Consider the following 20,545-nt stretch of genomic DNA (forward strand, 5'->3'; position numbering starts at 1 on the left):
CCCTCTCTCTTCCTTTCTTTGTCTTTGCTACCCTCTTAACTCCCCTCCCCATGCCCTAAATAAACTCTATTCTATACTATGCCAGTGTGTGTCTGGTCCCTCAGTGGGAAGGGATGCCTAGGCATGGCCCGCCGAGGCATCCCCTTCCCCTACAACTCACCAGAACATATTCTTATAGCTCTTTCTTTTTTTTATGATCACAACAGGTGGAATCACAAATCCCACATTGAAGTCAAGGTGAGTTCTGGAATTACCAAGTTATCAGCTTTCAACTACTTTTTTTTCTAACCTCAGGAATTTTCTTCTTACATGTTCATGTATCTCCACTCAACCGTAGCAGAGAGGACATTTCTCTCCAGAGTTCTGTCTGTTTCTACACCATTCCCTTCACTCACTCTTCCTTCTCAATGCCAGCTCTTTGACTTTCTTACATTCTGACTCTTTAGCTTAGTGAGAACATGGATAGAGTTTGGTTCATTTCTCTGAACCTTGACCTCTACCTCTAGACAGCAGGGTGGAGCAATGTCAGGTCCCTCTTTCGACCATCACAGCCATGAGCTTTCTGTTGTCTAATGCCTAGCACATCATTTTGTGTATTATTTTCTGATTTGTTTATAGCCGGAAACAGTCATCTTTCAGGCAGTCCAAAAGAGAGTCCTGAGGATAGTACACATAGCCATTCTGCTGCTGCTGAGGGTGAGCGAGCGATAGGCTGACTACCGTCACATCTCGTAAGTCACATACAATCAGCCCCAGGCATCCCACGTGTTACATGTTTCTTTTCAACTTTTTATTGATTCTCTGTGAGTTTTATGTCATGCACCTCAGTCCCAATCATCTCTCCATCCCCCTGTAGCCATCCTCCACCCTTGTAACCTCCTCCCCTGTAAATAAAACCAAAAAACCAAAAACCAACCAAACAAACAGAAACCAAACACTAAAACAAAGTATAGAAAACATCTCGTTTTAGAAGCTATCGTGTGTCATAGCGTGTTCCACAGTATACTCCTTGGTCCATACATCTTCACTTGCACATGTTCATTACAACTGATCTGCTGGTGGCAGGGAGACATCAAACTTGAGCTTCTGCGACCTCAAAAGCCCACCCCCATAGTGGCATACTTCCTCCAACAGGGCCACACCTTCTAATAGTGCCACTCCATGGGGTGGGGTGCATTCCTATTCTAATCACCATGCGTACCTCAAGTTCTGCAATTCTCTGCCTGTTTTATCCTTAACTGCATCAATATTATTCTTCTCACCTATAAGGAAAGTGAAGCTCAGAGCCAGTTAGTGACTTGATCAAAATATACTCAGTCAGCAAATGCAAAGCTAGAGTGTAATTCTATGGAGGCAGGGCTCTCTAGAGCTCATGACCTGTAATAGCTCTTAGACTGAAGAGATTGAAAAAAATGAATCCTGTTGAGTTGAGGCCTGAAAGTCTATCAAATGCTATCAGTGCAATCTATGGGGTCAGAATTTTCTAGATTGTAAGCTTTAGACCTGGATTGTTTTTCATTTTGTGATTGTAGGCTATCCACATTATTTTTCCCATCTTTAATTGGCACTTGATTCTCTTATTATGATTAAGATTTTTGGTGTTTCTTGTTTAACTAATCAACTATAATTATCTGATATTTGGGGAACAGATCTGGATAAAATGTTTGAGATCAATTTTTTTTTTTAAGGGATAAAGTCAATCAATTGTTGCTTTCTCCCAGAGAAAGGAAATAAATTTAATGTGCTAAAATTTAGCAATTCATGTAAGAGATTATGGTCCTGTGTATTTCTTTTTTATTTGATCCGTATTCTAGATGTATTTTGAACAAAGTTTATTTTAACTTAAGAAGAAAAGCAAGAACTCTAACTACTGTTCAATATCTCTAAGTAAGCCCACTTTGCCACCAGCAATGCTCAAGGGATTGTGTAGCACCCTCTAGAGGACATTAGTGAACATTCAGGGCCTTTAGGTTGTCACGGAGTCAGGGAGAAATGCCAGTATTTAGTTTGTGAGGTCAGGGATGCTCCATTTTCTGAAATGCACACTCTCGCAGATGAGAAATTGTTCTGCCCTCATCTTTCTCAATTAGTTATCTTCTGAGAAATGCAGTCAAAGAAGCAGCTGATAGAAGTGGAGAAAAATGCTAAGGTGGGTCCCTTCACCTGCACAAATCTACTCCCTGTTTTCCCCAAGTTATGCAACGCCAGCCTTCATCTGCGTGGAAACGGCAGATCTGCGTGGAGTAATAAACGGCTTACTGTTAAATGTAGTTATTTTTCCATGTCCACTGGAGGAGAGTTCTGTGAGTCCATGAGAATAATTATTTTGTCAAATGTGGCACCAATCAAGGATGGATAAAATGATTCCCCATCATTAGAATCAAGGACCAGGATAATGAATGCCTATCTTTGCTAGCATGGCTTTCCTCTGGTGTGTGCAACAGAAAGGGCAGCGATTCACAGTGGGACTAAAAGGGGAGTTTTGAGCTTGAAACTTCTTCCTTGTTCTCAGGCATACCACATTTCTGGCAAAGAAGACTGATCTAGGTTCTTTTCAATATGAGCTGTCTCAGGAGAATGAACAGTTAAGAGAAGTTTCTTGACGTGGGTTTGCAAGGATAAAAAAGCTAACTTTTTCCCTGTCCCCGATATCATATAATGTTCTAGCAAAAAAGTAACATTGGTTTGCGACTTCAGGTCTTTTTATCACACAATCTTGTATATATTGGCAGCAACTTAATAACTTTATATTTAATCTGTCCCACTAATATTTTCCCCTTCTCCTTTCCAAAATGGCCCTGGGAACTTTATGTAATAGATAATGGCTTGTCAGATTTGATTTCCACTTAATCTGGGGAAAAGACTTTCTGATAAAATGTCAAAGGCCAGTGGATAAAACTTTAGTCATCATTCCATCCCTGAAACTCATTGTAAGCCAGCATTTATCCATTTTATAAACTTTCAGAGAATAGCAATTCTTCACCTTCAGCACACTAAGTATTTATGTCAACATTCTGTTCATCTGAGAATACTTTCATCCCCCTGTCTCTACTTTATGTCTTGTTAAGTAATTACTGGATAGAACTTACAGTTTCACATATAAATCATCTCCCTATCTATCATCCTAATTCATACAATGAATTTTAATTCTCTCCATAAACTGTTTCTTGACTTGAGTTACTCAAATAGGCCAATAAAATGTAATATGAACTTCCAACATAATTTTTCTTAGAGATGAGCTGACTTGACATTAGCCCTAAATCTTGCCTATTAGATAGGTGCAAGATGGCTGAAAATCATTTAGCTCACATTGTTCTCTCTGTGTGTATATATGCATGCTTATGTGTGTGCATGCATGCACACATTTATGTAGAAGCCAAATATCAACCCTTGGTATTATTCTGCAGGCTCAATTCACCTTATTTTTTTGGAGGTAGCATCTACTCTCTTGAACAAAACAGTCTAAGCTTCATGGCCAGAGAGCCCCTTGGATAGATCTGTTTCTCCCCACTAACTTTGTGACTCTGTGATTACAATTTTGCACTACTGTACCCAGTTATTTTTTTTATCACATGGGTACTGTTGATTAAAGTCCTTATATTTAACACTTACGTGACAAGCGCTTCTGAACTATCTTCCTAAATTATAATCAAGACAACTTATTATTGCCTTGTGAAATAATAGGATAGAGGGTCTTCAATGGAGTAGAGACAACATTTTGACTCTTACATATATATGATTTTCCCCATGTAGTTCTTGAAGTAGTGACATAAAAAGGGTCAGTAATAGTTTGAACTATTTGAGGGAACTTAGTAAGAGGAGAAAATTGACCACAAAAGACAACCCTGAAAGAGAAGACAATCTGTCTAGCTGTAGAGGAACTTGTTGGGTTGAATGTGGGAATTATTGTTTCCATGGAGACTAATCCTATAAAGCATAGCATTTTGGGAGGAACAGGACAAATTGTTCAGTGTAAGAAAATGACTTAGTCCACGTGTGGAAGTGGCAGGGGGGAGGTCTGGAGAGCAGGGTCATGGTTGAAGGAAAGAAGGTTAAAACAACCCAACAGAGTATAAAGGATTCCACTCACTGTTCTAGGAAAGGATGGTCCCAGTAGGGTTAGATAGAGTTGATGTGGAAGTCTAGCCTTGGGCTCTACATCCACATTAAATGAGACAAAGAGTTTTGTGTCTAGCTTAGGATTCCCTGATGCAAGAGTATTCTCATGTATGATGTAAGGAAGAAGCAAGGCTCGAAGACTCAATCACTAGATTTCAACATTTATAATAGAATTTTAATCTAATTTTTTTTTTCTGATTTAAAAGCATAGCATAAATCCTTAAAGGGACCTTAGAAAAAAATCAGACAGAACAATGAGAAAATAGAGCCAGCCATACCTGACATCCCAGAAAAGCTGCTTTTGCCAGTGTATATTGTCTAGCCATTCATTTCCCCATCTATCCACTCACATCGTTTTTTTTTTTTAAATTAATTAGGACATTTATTTTCAGCCCTGAGAAGGAAAACAAATTATCTTTTCCTTTTTTTCTTTTTATCCTTTTTATTAGATATTTTCTTTATTTACATTTCAAATATTATCCCCCTTCCTCATTTCCCCTCCAAAAACCCCCTATTCCATCCTCCCCCTCTCCCACACTCACTAACCCACCCACTCCCACTTCCCTGTCCTGGCATTCCCCTACACTGGGGCATTGAGCCTTCACAAGACCAAGGGTCTCTTCTTTCATTGATGCCCCATTGGCCATCCTCTGCTACATATGTGGCTGAAGCTTTGAGTCTCTCCTTGTATACTCTTTGGTTGGTGGTTTAGACCCTGGGAGCTCTGGGTGTACTGGTTCATTCATATTGTTGTTCCTTCTATGGGGCTGCAAACCCCTTCAGCTCCTTGGGTTTCTTCTCTAGCTCCTCCATTGGACTTTGTGCTCACTCCAATGGATGGCTGTGAGTGTCAACTTCTGTATTAGTCAGGCACTGTCAGAGCCTCTCAGAAGTCAGCTATATCAGGCTCCTGTCAGTAAGTGTGCCGCGCCGATCACCCTGACCAGCAGGGAAGAAAGACTAGCACACCAGTTCCTTCCAGCAACAGTTTACTCAGGAGCTGTTAGTTACATGAGAATCAAGGGTGTGCCCCCGAATGGTCCGTGAGTGCTGCTTAAATACCCTTCGTAGGACTGCCCAGGAGCCCATACCACGTCCCGCACCTTCATAGGCTATAGCCTCATGATGAAAGATCAGACCACTGGCAGGTGCAACCCTCTTGCCAAATAAGGACTTATTTACTCCTTAGCAGAAGAATGGCAGGGGCCATCTTTAAGGCGCGGCAACAGTGCTCCACAAGTAAGCACTTGTTGGCATCCACAATAGTGTCTGGGTTTGGTAACTGTATATGGGATGGATCCCCAGGTGGGACAGCCACTGAATGGCCTTTTCTTCAGTTTCTGCTCCAAACTTTGTCTCTGTATCTCCTCTCATGAGTATTTTGATCTCCCTTCTAAGAAGGACCGAAGGAGCCACACTGTGGTCTTCCTTCTTCTTGAGCTTCACACGGTCTGTGAATTGTATTTTCAGTATTCTGAACTTCTGGGCTAATATCCGTTAATCAGAGAGTGCACATTATGTGAGTTCCTTTGTGATTGGGTTACCTCACTCAGGATAATATTTTCTAGTTCCATCCATTTGCCTAAGAACTTCATGAATTCATCATTTTTAGTAGCTGAGTAGTACTCCATTGTGTAGATGTACCACATTTTCTGTATCCATTCTTCTGTTGAAGGACATCTGGGTTCTTTCCAGCCATTGGCTATTATAAAAAGGGCTGCTATGAACATAGTGGAGCATGTGTCCTTATTACATGTTGGAGCATCTTCTGGGTATATGCCCAGGAGCACTCACATCATTTTAATGATTGGGATTGGACAGAATCTCACCAACTACCTTAATAATTATTTTTATAAAAAGTGTTTTATCTCAGAAAACTTCCAATTGAAAAAAAATCACACATCTAGATTAATGTAGTCATTCTAATAAGTGCTTGCATATGCCAATGTCTATACCTTCAATGAACTTCTGTACAGTTAGAAGAGCCATTCTGATGCTCAGAAGCTCTAGGCAAGAAGGTCTTCCAACCATATGGCAGCTTCTTTACATTCATGGTCATGACATCTTTCAAGGTCATGATGTCTTTACTCTAGAGCTCTTTCTCTTCCTTGGTAATATGAATTTCTAGATAAATTTATTTAGATTATTTTGAGCAGGATATTTTTCCTAATGGATTTCTCTGAAAATACATTGTTGACCTATAGGAAAGATACCATTTTCATAATGACTCTGTAACCTGCAACTTCACTGTATCTATTAGACCAATTTCTTTGATGAACATTTGTTTAGACCTTGTCAACTGAATACTTGCAAACAGAATTCAGGAAGGCACAAAAAGAATATTCACTCCCAACCAGGTAGGCTTCATCATACATAAATCAGTGAATGTTATATGCAATACAAACAAACTTAAGGGCAGAAATCACACAGTAATCTCTATTGATGCCAAAAAGGCTTTTGACAAAGAACATGCCTCTATGATAAAAGACCTGGAGACTTAGGGGAAGATGGTGGATACCTCAGAAAAGTAAAGATGATAAGTAGTAAACATTTAGGCAACATCACATCAAATAGAGACAAACTGAGAGTCTAAAACTAGGAAGGAGACAAAGATGCCCTCTCTCCTATCTCTCATTTGACCATAGTGCTCAGTAGTAGCTACAATAATCAGGCAAGAGAAAGACATAAAAAGTATTTAACAAAGGAAAGGAACAAATTAAATTATCTGTACTTGTAGATGGTATGATTCTTTACTTAAACACAGAACTGATCTACTAGAAAGGTCTTGGACCCAATCAATACCATATGATACCATATGATGTCATATACATTCTTGAAGAGCAGAGCTTTCTTTTTCTTTCTTTCTTTCTTTTTTATTTATTTATTTTTTTAGAGACAGGGTTTCTCTGTATAGCTCTGGCTGTCCTGGAACTCACTCTGTAGATCAGGCTGGCCTTGAACTCAGAAATCTGCCTGCCTCTGCCTCCCAAATTCTGGGATTAAAGGCATGCACCACTACTGCCTGGCATGAACAGAGCTTTCAACAAGCATTATCTGCAGTGAGAGTTTCAAACCATGAACAGGGCATGTCTGATTTAGTTTCCATTATTTCCGTTACTGGTAGCTTGTTATTTTCATCACAAAGCCCTTCTGTTTTATTATGAATGTACCTAAGTATTTTCTCTTCTTTTAGATCATTTTAAATGACGATGACATTTTAAATTTCAATCTCTAACTTCCAATTGTAATGTAGAAGTATGGTTGATTTTTGTGTATAGGTTTTCTATCCTATGATTTTATCAAACTCATTTATTTAAAGATTTTTTCTTGATTCCTTAGACTATTATATGTAGACAATCATGCCATCTACAAATAGGGAATTTTAATTTTTTCTTTCCAAGCTCTGTGGTTTCTGCAACATGTTTGGAATTTAGACTAATTTATCATTTTCTCTCTAACAATGATTTTAAAGATATCAGTAAATTGTCTTATAGAATATACTAGAATCTTTTATTTTGTTATTTCTTTATAGTGTCATTTATTTATCTATTTCTATATTTCTTTTTTTTTATTTATCAGTCAGTTTTGTAACAGTAAATTCTTAGCTCACAAAACACCCACACAATGTACTCAGAGCCAACTGATATTGATACAAGCTGCCCACCTGAAAAGGACACTGTCTGATATAGCTGTCTCCTATTCCATTGCTAGACTATTTCTGCATTTCTTATGAAGTGGATGTTAGGTTTAGATGCTTGAGTAGACTTGTTAAGTACTTGGGCTAGAGATGTCAGGTTGTCCCTTTGTCTTCAACTCTGGGTTTGCTCCCTTGGATAAGTGTGGACTGCTGAATTTCTCCATTCTAAGGATACATTACAGTTTTTAGTTTGAAGTTTGTGCCACAGTCCTGTGTGAGTTTGAGAAAAACCTATTCTCCTGTGATCCCTTTTAATAAGTGTTCGGAATGCATGGGCATTTTTAATTTCATAAACCATTTTGCTAATTTATATGAATTTTAATTATTTTGTTCCTTGTTCCACATAATGTCTGACATTCTTCTGTAGTAGTTTACTTGAAATCAGAACTGAATTAGTAGTTTTTCCCTGAAACATCAGGATAAATGCCCAGTTATTTTCTTTTTACTATGAATTTTCAAGTGTATGATAGAATAGTTATCCCTTCTTCCTCTTCCTCCTCTCCCTCCATCCTCCATTTTTATTTCTTTTACTGATGTCACATGAGAGCATATGTTTTTCCATTTTTGTCATTTTTCCTTCTGACACTTGGATCTCTCCAGTATGGCCAGTGAGTGAGTGCCACTTTAAATTGGGCCCACTGCTCTTTTAATATAAATTATTGTCCTTTAGAACTTGGTTGCTTTCTGGTACAAGATGTTTCAGGTTCAACATTGCTTTGTTTCTGGCCCAGGTCTAAAAATCAATTAATTAATGCTTGGTTCCTTTTTACTCTTCTTGACTTTGAATGTCACATAGAGAAAAACAATTTCTCTCCATACTATGAAGTAATTCCAAGGACTTTATTATCTTTTATATTTTCTATATTAGTAGGCATCATTAATGCCAAGGTCACTGTTTCTAATCTTTTGTTAAACGTGAACTCTAAGCTATGCATCCTTCAGAAATTAAGATGTATTGCAAAATGTCCACAGCTTTGACAGAACAGAGTCAATGAGGTTTCACTTGTATAAAGAATTTAGAAACATGATGGGAATAAAATATGACCTTCAAATTAAGATGGTCTGTGGATATTGACTCTGCTATGGTGAGAAAGGAAATCCCAAGGCTATGTGACAATTTAATTCTTAGCTTACATGGATGAGAGAATAAATGTATATGTGTATAAACTTAGTGTGGCTAAGCCACAGGGGAAGTAAGGAAACATAATGTAGTTTTGTTTTATTTCCCAAGATCTTTTCTGAGCCAATGAACAATTGTTGAGAATGCTATATATCAGAAAGAATCTGGTCCAGACTATGTATGTAGAGAGGTAAATGCAGTGAATGTATGTAAATACATACATATGTATATGTACATAAATACATATATACATACATACACATGTGTGTGCATGTGTGTGCATGCTCACCTGTGTGTGTGTGTGTGTGTGTGTATAGAGATTCCTAGAGGAAATGAACTCCATCTACTGAGGTCTCAAAGGATTTCAGAACATGAGGCAGAGAATCTTTGATTTATGCTACAAGCATTTCGGCCATGTTCACCAGCTGGTTCGTTCTTTGTCCTAAGTCTTGTATGAAATGTCTCTTCTTTCTTGAAATTTTTTCCTCTGCAGGTTCTCATATTTCATGCTTCCTTTTGTACAATAATGGTAGATAGCATGAACAGGGATCCTTGCACGTGGCTTATGATTCTGTAGTCAACGTTACACCAATGGGCTGTAGTGACTTGCTGCCAAGTTCTCTGCTTTTCATACTGGGTAAGTTACATTGTATTTCTTAGTCCTTCCCATTTTTTCTCATTTCATTACTTTTCAAGTCAATGTTTGCAGGCTGGTGATAAATCTCCTTGTCACCTAGCATCACATTTTCTGGTAAATGGTTATTTCTGAAATCTCATTAAGACTATCCATCAGCAAGTGAGTGGTTGGGAAGTCCTTTCTGCATGTCTCCTCTAATGCACAGAGGCAGCACCACATGCAGCCTTTGGTAATGTTGTACATGCAGTGATTCTCCAAAGGAGTTGCGGAGGACATCTGGACTGTGAGGGGAGGCCTGCTGAGCTTAGAAGTGGTTTGCTGAGACCCCAGCAAGCTTCCTACCTCCCTACCCTGGCTGATACATGCACACTGGGAATCTACTAAATCTCTCAATTCCCATCACACAGAAGCAGCTCCACCTGGAGTAGTGAAAACAACTCTCTTAAACTTAGAAATATGAAAACATTTTGTTTCAGTTAGATTTGCTTACTGTTTCTCCAGTGTTTGCTAAAGGTACTTCCAGGTGAGAAGAACTACAAGGGGTTAATGATCCAGAGCTGAAAGGAGAAGAACAGGCTGTCTTGTAGTCCTTGAAGGTCTCAGGGGTCTGCAGGATCTAGGTGATCTGGTAAGATTTTATAACATAAAAGACAAGGATGACTGTCAGACAGAGTTCTTTGGAAGGTGGTTGTAGGTCGGGAACCTGATAGTGATTGACAACTCAAGCAGAGGCTAAATGCTGACATGGTCAGGATGCTTTGACCTTCAGTCCATGTTTTAAAACATCTGGGACCTTCCTACTTGCTTTCATTTTCCTGCTGCTCCTAGGGGATGAATGGCTTGACCTTGAAGACAAAAGGAAATGAATAAAGTAATGCAGTCATGACCCAACTTTATTTTGTATCCGCCTAGACACTTCCCAGCCTTCTATTCCTTCGACAGCCACATCATCCCTGGGACCACTTTTGGGATAGTTCATGACCTTGAACATGATCCAGACATATTAAGCAACATAACTGGTGTTTATGAAAGCTCAAACGTAATACTGAAATAACTAGGAGGGAGTGTAAATCAAAAATAATTGTCATGTACTGTCTGGAAAACCATGCTGAGATTTGCAAGAAATAAGATGTTACTAGGCCACTCTAAATCCGTTACGTTCAGGTATCCCTCCCTTATCTTGAGCACTGATGTAATTGTGGTTTTGTCTTTAAAAAATGCTGCACCTCTGAGCTTGGGCATCAAGAGACTTTTCAGAGGCAAGAGTCTGTTCTTGGTCTAGGAGTTAATAAAAGGACTCAAAGCTTTTAATTTGCTTCATCAGTGATGTTGTCAATAACTATCCCACATGGATCATTTTATAAAATGGTGCTGTGACTGTATTTTCTAGCAAGGGTAAAGCTGCAGCAGGAAGCCACCTCTGACCACCATTGGCAGCAGGGTGAGCCTAGCAACGAGGGATAAGTGCTGAGCTCCGTAGTGGCCGAAGAAAAATGGTCATCTGGCACCATATTATTCCTTAGGAAAGGAGACAAATCTGCTTGTCATGTCTGTTGTTATGAATCTGTGTAAAAATCTTGGAAGGGAGACTCAGTGTCATCAACCCTCAATGCAATTACTTTAAGTATAGGCTAGAATTTTACCATAAATTACACAGCCCTTGGATTTATAGGCTTTAAGGAACTGATGTAAAAGGTATTGAACATTGGAGAAGATGCTGATGCAGGACATTTTTTTCTCTTTCTCTGATGCTCAAAGAATGCTTCTCTTTCTTTGAATCATAGACGTGTTAATGATTTATTTGTATTGTCTTTCCTCTCTCTCCGTTTCTCTGATACTTGTGTAGTCCTGGGGAAGGCTGTACATGAGATGCAATCCACAGCCCTGGCTTTTCTTGGATTGCTGGTAAGGGAGATTTGTAGCTATCTGGCAAGCTTGGGTGGAGCTTTCGAAAGGCTAGAGAAGAGAAAGGTCCTCCTCTTGACTCTGCTAGTTTGCAAAGACATAAATTCAGGTCAAATTATTTGAAAGAATCAGGGTACAGTTACAAGATAATAAATGCAATTAACAAGCTTATATAAAGGCTCCCTCTTCTGCCCCCAAATAAATTGATAGATAGGAGATAGATAGATAATAACATAAACAGAAAGAAAAACATAACCTTAGCCAATCATTTAATTCTTAGAAGCAACTGCACTTCACCGAATTAATAAAGCTTTATTATTCAACAAATGTGTTCTAATGAAATTGAAATACCTGGGCATTCTTGGTACTGTTGCTTACAGTCAAGGCCAGTTGACATATCCACTATCAAGGATGCTTGACAGGTATTACTATTTATGAGATTATTTAGAAGTTAGAGAGCATCCAGGGCTTGATGGGGGAGGGGGAAGGAACATCGCCATGCTAGGAAGGTCAAATATGTGATGGGAGAGAAGTCGGAAACAGACTAGAGAATGAAATGGATAACCCTTAGCAGGTTCCTGGACCCTTATGGTCTGTTGCTATTTCAGAATCCAACACCAGAGCAGGGAGGGGGATGTAGGGAGAAATTTCTGAGGGTTTGCTCGTACTTAGCTAGTCCATAGGACACTAATGTGGACCTATGAGCTATTTTGATGATTAGAAGACTTTAAGACAATTTGCATTCATTCAAAGTAACGTCACATAGACTAGAACATCAAGTGTCTTTGCTTTGGGCTGGGATTATGTAAGTTCATTGTTATAATAAATTTGCCTCAATCTATTCAGAGTTCTGACAGTTGGCAGCTGTATTTGTCAGATTAATGACAAGAGAAAATGAGATATTTCTTAATGTGCTATCTTTGTAGACAAAAATCTTCCAAATGAGCTCTTTAGGAGGGAGTGAAAGAAAAACTATACTGGTGAAGTAGTTGTTGATTAGTAGAAAAAAAATTCCCTCTCTGTTGGCCCACTTGTTTTTCTTCTGTACCCTGAGGCCTCAGAAATAATCTGTGACTAAATCATAAATGTAATTTTTATATTATTTTATAAGACAAAACTATCTTGGTCTTTCTGAATAGAGGTTTACCTCATCTAAAGAAATACAAGAAAGCTCAAACTAAGATAAGTGATATTTTCTAGACATCAATAAAATTATCTTTCCTCATTTTTATAAGACTTAAGAGTTCACATTTTTCTCATTGGTCATACAAGATGAGGGAGCAAATAGTCTGCCTCAACTTTGAGAAATTCCAGCCAGGGAGCTGAGAGTCTCAGGAGCCTGAGTTAGCTCTTGGCTATTTCCTTGGAAAATAAGATATCTTATTTTTTAAAATTCCTCTCAGACCCTCCCCACTTCTCCACCCTCCCAAATCTGTATCCTTCCTTGTTTTCTTTTTTTTTAGAAAACAAATGAGCATCTAAAAAATTAGGGAAAAATAATTAAATAAGATAAAACAAAAACAAATGAATCTGATAGGAAAAACAAACAAACAAACAAACAAACAAACAAACAGAACCAAAGAAACATCACAGGAAACATATAGACATAGAAGTGGGCAGAGCTCACAAGAAAGAGCAAGTGTGTTTCTAAAATTACATGCAACAGTTGTCAATTCCATTTAGGTCACCTAAATGTATATGCATATACTTATGTGTATATGTATATATTTTAGGAAGCTTCTACTGTATTGGGTTTTTAATACAGTTCCTCAAACAGGATAATTCTTTCTAGCTCCATCTGTTTACTGTGAATTTCAAGATTTCTTTTTTTTTTAAATAGCTGAGTAATATTCCATACTTATTTTCTTCATTCATTCTTCCACTTTAAAGACATCTAGTCTATTTACAACTTCTGGCTACTGTGAATAGAGTAGCAATGAACATGGTCCAATAAGTGTCTCTGTAGTAGAATGTAGAGCTCTTTGGGTATGTGCTCAAGAACGATGTATCTGGGTCTTCAGTTAAATCTATTGCCAGCTTCCATAGGAACTGCCACACTGATTTTCATAGTTTCTGTACAAGTTTACACTCCGACCAGCAATAAATGAGTGTTCCCCTCACACCACATGCTAATTAGCATGACCTGTTATTTGTTTATTGATCTTCTGAGTTAGAAATCACAAAGTAGTTTTGATTTGCATTTTTCTGATGACCAAGAATAGTGAACGTTTCTTAAAGTTCTTTTCATTTTTTTTTTCTCTTTTAAGAATCCTCTGGGCTAATATCCAATATATACAAAGAACTCAAGAAGCTAGACTCAGAACCAAATAACCCTATTAAAAATGGGGCACAGAGCTAAACAAAGAATTCTCAACTGAGGAATACTGAATGGCTGAGAAGCACCTAAAGAAATGTTCAACATCCTTAGTCATCAGGGAAATGTAAATCAAAACAACCCTGAGATTCCACCTCATACCAGTCAGAATGGCTAAGATCAAAAACTCAAGTGACAGCAGATGCTGGAGAGGTTGTGAAGAAAGAGGAACACTCCTTCATTTCTGGTGAGATTGAAAGCTGGTACAACCACTCTGGAAATCAGTTTGGTGGTTCCTGAGGAAATTGGACATAGTACTACCAGAGGACCCAGTTATACCACTCCTGGGCATATATCCAGAAGATGCTCCAACATGTAATAAGGACACATGCTCTACTATGTTCATAGCAGCCTTATTTATGATAGCCAGAAACTGGAAACAACCCAGATGTCCCTCAACAGAGGAATGGATACAGAAAATGTGGTACATCTACAAATGGAGTACTACTCAGCTATTAAAAACAATGAATTTATGAAATTCTTAAGGAAATGGATGGAACTGGAGGATATCATCCTGAGTGAGGTAACCCAATCACAAAAGAATACACATGGTATGCACTCATTGATAAGTGGATATTAGCCCAGAAGCTCAGAATACCCAAAATACCCAAAACCACAAGAAACACAAGAAGAAGGAAGACCACAGTGTGGATACTTCAATCCTTCTTAGAAGGGGAACAAAATACCCATGGAAGGAGTTGCAGAGACAAACTATGGAGCAGAGACTGAAGGAAGAACAATCCAGAGACTGCTCCACCTGGGAATCCTTCCCATATTCAGTCACCAAACCCAGACACTATTGTGGATGCCAGCAAGTGCTGACTGACAGGAGCCTGATATAGCTGTCTCCTGAGAGGCTCTAACAGTGCCCGACTAATACAAAAGTAGAGGGTCACAGCCATCTATTGGACTGAGCACAGGGTCCCCAATGAAGGAGCTAGAGAAAGAACCCATTGAGCTGAATGGTTTGCAGCCCATTAGGACGAACAACAATATGAACTAACTATTATCCTCAGAGCTCCCAGGGACTAAACCACCAACCAAAGAGTACACATGGTGGGACTCATGGCTCTACCTGCATATGTAACAGAGGACGGCCTAGTGGGTCATCAATGGGAGGAGAGGCCCTTGGACCTGTAAAGGTTCTATGCCCCAGTGTAGGGGAATGTCAGGGCCAGGAAGCAGGAGGGGGAAGAGGGGGAGGGAACAGGTTTTTTTTTTTTTTTTCCAAGAGGGGAAACCAGGATAGGAGATATAATTTGAAATGTAAATAAAGAAAATATCTAATAAAAAATGAATCCTCTGTTTAGATCTGCACCCCATTTTAAATTGGGTTGTTTTTTTGATCCCCAGAATTCTGAATTCTTTATATATTTAAGATATTAGCCGTCTATGGGATGTGTAGTTGGTAAAAGAAAATCTTTTCCTGTTCTGGAGCCTGCCACTGTGTCCAGATGATGGTGTCCTTTGTCATACAATAGCTTCTCAGTTTTATGAGGTCTCATTTATTAATTTTTATTCTTAGTGTTTCTACTATTTGTATTCTGTTCAGTAAGTCCTTTCTTATGCTAATGAATTCAATAATTCAAGACTATTCCCCATTTTCTCTTTTACCAGAATCACTGAATCTGGCCTTACATTGAAGTCTTTGATCCATTTGGAGTTGAGTTTTGTGCAGGGTGATAAGTATGCATCTATTTGGATTCTTCTACATGCAAGCATCTAGTTTGACCAGCATGATTTGTTGAAGATGTTGTTTTTTCCCCCAGAGTTTATTTATGACTTCTTTATAGAAAATTAGGTGTCCACAGGTGTGTGGATTTATGTCTGGGATTTCAATTCAATCTCATTGATCAATCAATCACCACATCTTTCTTATGCCAGTATGATGCTGTTTTTATTACTATAACACTGTACTACAATATAAGACCAGGATGGTGATACATCCAGCAACTCTTTTATTATTCAGAATTGGTGTTTAGCTATCCTGTTTGTGTGTTTGTGCGTGTGTGTGTTTTCATATGAAGCTGAAAAAGTTTTCTTTCGAGTCCTGTGAAGAATTATGCTGGGGATTTTGATGGAGATTGCACTGTATCTGTATATCGCTTTTGGTAGCATGGCCAGTTTTTTTTTTTTTTTCTGTATTAATCTTACTGACTCATGAACATGGGAGATTTTCACATCTTCTGATATCTTCTTCAATTTATTTCTTCATGTTTTAAAGTTTTTATCATAAAAGGCTCTTACTTTGTTGGTTAGAGTTATCCCAAGTTATTTTGTTTCTTGAGGCTACTGTGAAAGATAGTTTTCCTAATTTCTTCTATGTTTGCCAATTGCATATAGGAAGTCTACGTATTTTTGTGTTGTTTTAACTTATTAAAGTATCCACCTACTTTGTTTGCTGGCTGTGGGTTTCCTGATGAAAATGTTTATAGTCACTTAGGCATACAATCATATCATTTACAGATAAAAATACATCGACTTCTTCCCTTCCTATTTGTATTCCCTTGATCTTGTTCAGTTGTTTTATTACTTTAGCAAAGACAAGTTGTATATTGAATAGTTATGGAAAGGGTGGAAAACCTTGCCATGTTCCTGACTTTACTGGAAATGCTGTGCATCTATTTCCATTTGGGTTGACACTGCCTGTGGACTTGCTATAAACTGCCCTTATTATGTTGAGGTGTGACCTTTGCATCCATTCTCTTTCCAGAACTCTTATCAAGAAGAATCTTTGTCTAAGGCTTTTTTTGTAGCTAATAAGATGATCATGTTGTCTTTCACTTTCCATTTGTTATATGATAAATTACATTTATTGATTGATGTATGCTGAACCATCCCTGAATCTCTGGAATGAAGCCTACTTGATCATGGTGGATGAAGAACAAGATATCTCTCTGAAAATTACCACTCTTTTTTTTGTTTGTTTTAAATCTAAGACAAAAATCGCAACTAGAAAATAAAGCAAAATTCCAGGATGAGCCTTTTGTTTTCTCAACCCCAAAGGTCTTACTGAATATTTATATTTGAGGGAGTATTAAACATATAAATGTTTACCCAGAGTTCATCTAGGTCATTTCATTCCAGAATAAAACAAGTTTAGCTGTTAAAAATGATGGATGACTAGGGCTGGGAAGATGGCTCAGTGGTTAAAAGCAAGTGACTCTCTTCCAGCAGATCTGAGTTCACATTGAGCAGCTACCAATTGCCTGTAACTCTACCTCCAGGAGCTCCTTCGCCTTCTATTGGCCTCTTCAGGAACTTGCACTCACATGAACTCTTCCACATGTAGATACCCAATTAGTCAATAGTCCTTTAGAAAGTATGGATGAAAAAGTACTTTTGAATCTGGCTCTATAGAATATAAGCAAGAGATAAGGAAGGAAGGACTCAAAAAGAGAAGAGCCAAGTGGCCTGGGCCACTCTATTTTTTCTGGAGAAGGCGGGGATACAGTTTAGAAAGACAAAGACTTCTCAAAACTACTTAGAGCTTTTCAGCTTTTCTTAGTGAAAATTCAAACAACAGATAACTTTCCTCAAAGTAATACTTTTCCTAGAGTCACTTTGGCCTCTAATCAGAGGAACATTGTTGATGCATCTCAGTGACTCAAGCTCATCCTTTAGATCGTCTTGCTCCTGGGAACTCACAGGTCTTGAGAGTGTTCTTTACATGGTAAAGCCATAGATCACTGGTGACATGGTCTGCTGTCCTAGAGTCTGGCTTCTCTAATGATTCCCGATGCTTCCTTTTTCTTTAACAGGGCCATGTTCTTATTTGTTTTAAATCCAGCATAATTTAAATATTGCAGAAGCATTTGTAAAACTAGTTATAAGTTGGTTTCTTTGCTAGAGACACCTCTATCACCCTTACATAAGGAATATATGTGTCACCACTGAGATAATGCCGACAGCTCTTAACTATATTACTGAGATAGTAAGGTGTGATTTATTGTATCAGAGAAGGAATATTGGATGCAGTGTCAAACAATTTTGGGGTGTGGGGAAGCCTAATATATTAGGAAAAAGTGTCAGCCAAGGGAAACATTTACTTTCTCACCTTTCTTCTTTTTAAAAATGTTCTAATAAAAGCTATATGTTCTAGAAGCACAGAGGTGAGGATAGAGGAAAAACAACATTTTTTAATTCCTCAAGGAAAAAAATTTGAGAAAAGTCATGTTCTAGATTTTATAGAAATTATATCCTCCTTTTTTAACCCATTCCCAACAAAAATCAGACTAGAATTTTCAAGAAACTTGATTTAAGCTTGTCTTGAGATGCAGTTGAATCTCTTACTGAACCTTTGAGGGACTCAGGTACTGGGTATATAGTGTATTTTTTTGCTGTCTAATCCCAGTGAATGATGCTTTATACAGCTACAAAATCCATGTTTAACTGCAGGCTGTTTCACCACACCACACAGGTCCTGGACTCTCTGTTAGGATGGCCATACTAGTACTGACCCCTATACCAGAACTCACCTGTAACACTCCAACTTTCGGTTCTGGAGGTAGCAACAGTTGTTATTCATCTGTTTAGTATTTACCTTCAGTTTTTTCATTCTACATGCAGCTCACTATTTACTTGTTGGGGAAGAGGGGAATCATGGAGTTATTACTATTACTAAAACAAGAATTTAATTGTAGCACCTCTTTAGAACTTGGCATGCTTTCAGGACTGTTTCAGGATACCAGGACACTGTCCTTGTTAGCAGCAGATGAATAATTTAAGGGAAAAGTTTAGGAAGACATTTTCAACATTTTCTTCTTTTATTCACAGCTTATTTAACAGCTAATTATTCAAAATACAGTCTTCCCAGGGAGAAGAACCTCAGGGTTAAGCCATTATTTCTCTACATTTAGATGGGGGAAGAGAGAATTCAACTAGTTAAATGGTGAAGTTGACTTTCCAAGGTAATAAGGTAGCTCTTTGTGCCACTGTCATCATTTATGAAAAAAGACTGAGCAAATGAGAAGATTCAAAAACAACCCACGGGGATAGAGAGATGGCTCCATGGTTGAGCACACCTGTTGCACAAATCCTGGGGACCAGAGTTTGGATCTCAGTATCCAAACAACTTGGGCATTTGCACAGATGCCTGTAGTCCCCCCAGCTCCTAGAAAAAAAGAGACCAGCAGATTGCTGGGCCATGCTATCTTCTAGCCTCACTGAGAAAACAAGAGGGCCAGGTTTATGGAGAAATTCTGCATCCAATGAGTTTATAGAGTGATGGAGCGGGGGAGATCTGATGACCTCTTCTGTATACAAGAGGCACACACCCCACCTCCCACATGGGCGTACTCAGACAGACAAAGTCACGAACAAACACAAACTGCCAGAAACAAAACCAGCCAAATCACAAAAACAAACTTAGTAATAAAAGGGAAGATTAATGAGCTAGAAAATCATGCTGGAGCAAATATTGAAAACAATGGAGATTTGTGCTTTTTGAATAGATGGTGAAGGATAACTTTCCATGTAGGGAGAGATTTAGTCACAGAAGTCTGAAGAGGTTTATTTCAGCAAAGGTCACATTAGGATGAAAAGGGCTTATCCTGAGACAGGAGAGAGTGCAATGGGATTGAGGGAAGAGCTGCTGAGGGATCACTCACTGAAAGAGGTATTCAGGGAGCTGACTTATTTTTTTCCCCCAATGACCTTAAAGAAGACAAGAGCCGGCTATTTGTTCTGAAATGTTTACCTACATAAGACAGAGTCAAAGACGGATGATTCTAAAAGTCTCCTGAAGCTTAAAAGTTTCTGTTCTCTGATAGTACATGTGATATGGTTACCCTTTGAGAAATGCTTGAGGCAGCGAGCCCCAAATCTTCCAGTTAAGTCTCCAAACCCATCTTTTCTTTCTCCTCTTCCTTCCAAGCCTTCTTCAGAAATTGATTGGTGCATACAAATGAGCACAACATTTCAGATGCTTGTGAAGCTTTCTGTGCTAGGCAGACATGGTCCTACACAGCTGCATTCGAACCCTTAAACACTTAAGAAAGCCATTGACAGCTCTCCATCATCCACGTAGAAATGAAGAGATGTAGACAGAGTGTTGGCTTACTAAATGTAGAGGAAAGTTTTCCCCTAATTCACACTGCTCTTATTGGACATGCTATGGAGGAGAAGCTACTAGAAACCACTGCTTTTAAAAAATTCATAAACTGTGTAACTTTGGACAGTTACTTGACCTTTCTTACCTCCATGTCTCTGTTTCTTTGGGAGCTGCTTATTTTTTCTAATTTTATAGGAGCCCACTATAGAACTTATTAACTTCTTCCTTGCATGTACCATCCATATTTCTTTTTTTTCAATTCACATTTCTGATTGGGGAAGATCTGATTCCCAAAAGGAAGACTTCAAGGACAGTTGACTTTCTTTGTGTCCAGGTTGTGTATAACCATTTCTGGTTCATTCATTATGCTCTGATTATGAGCTGTGGCTATGACAACTGGTTGGTACCACTCTGTACACATGGTATGAACCAAAGAAAACATATATAAAGAATATAGCTAAAGCTGGCTTTTTGGAGAAAGTTGAGGTGACTCTTATTGAATATATATTCAAAACAACCAAGCCTTAAAAATACTAGGAGTTCCTCTATATGGGAACAGCGAATGTCTTGTAGAGTTAGCCTTTAACATCTGCAGATTTCACATCCACAGATTCAACCAACAGCAGATTAAAAAAAAAAAA

This window comes from Mastomys coucha, unplaced genomic scaffold (genome assembly GCF_008632895.1).
Source record: "Mastomys coucha isolate ucsf_1 unplaced genomic scaffold, UCSF_Mcou_1 pScaffold20, whole genome shotgun sequence".
Lineage (NCBI taxonomy): Eukaryota > Metazoa > Chordata > Mammalia > Rodentia > Muridae > Mastomys > Mastomys coucha.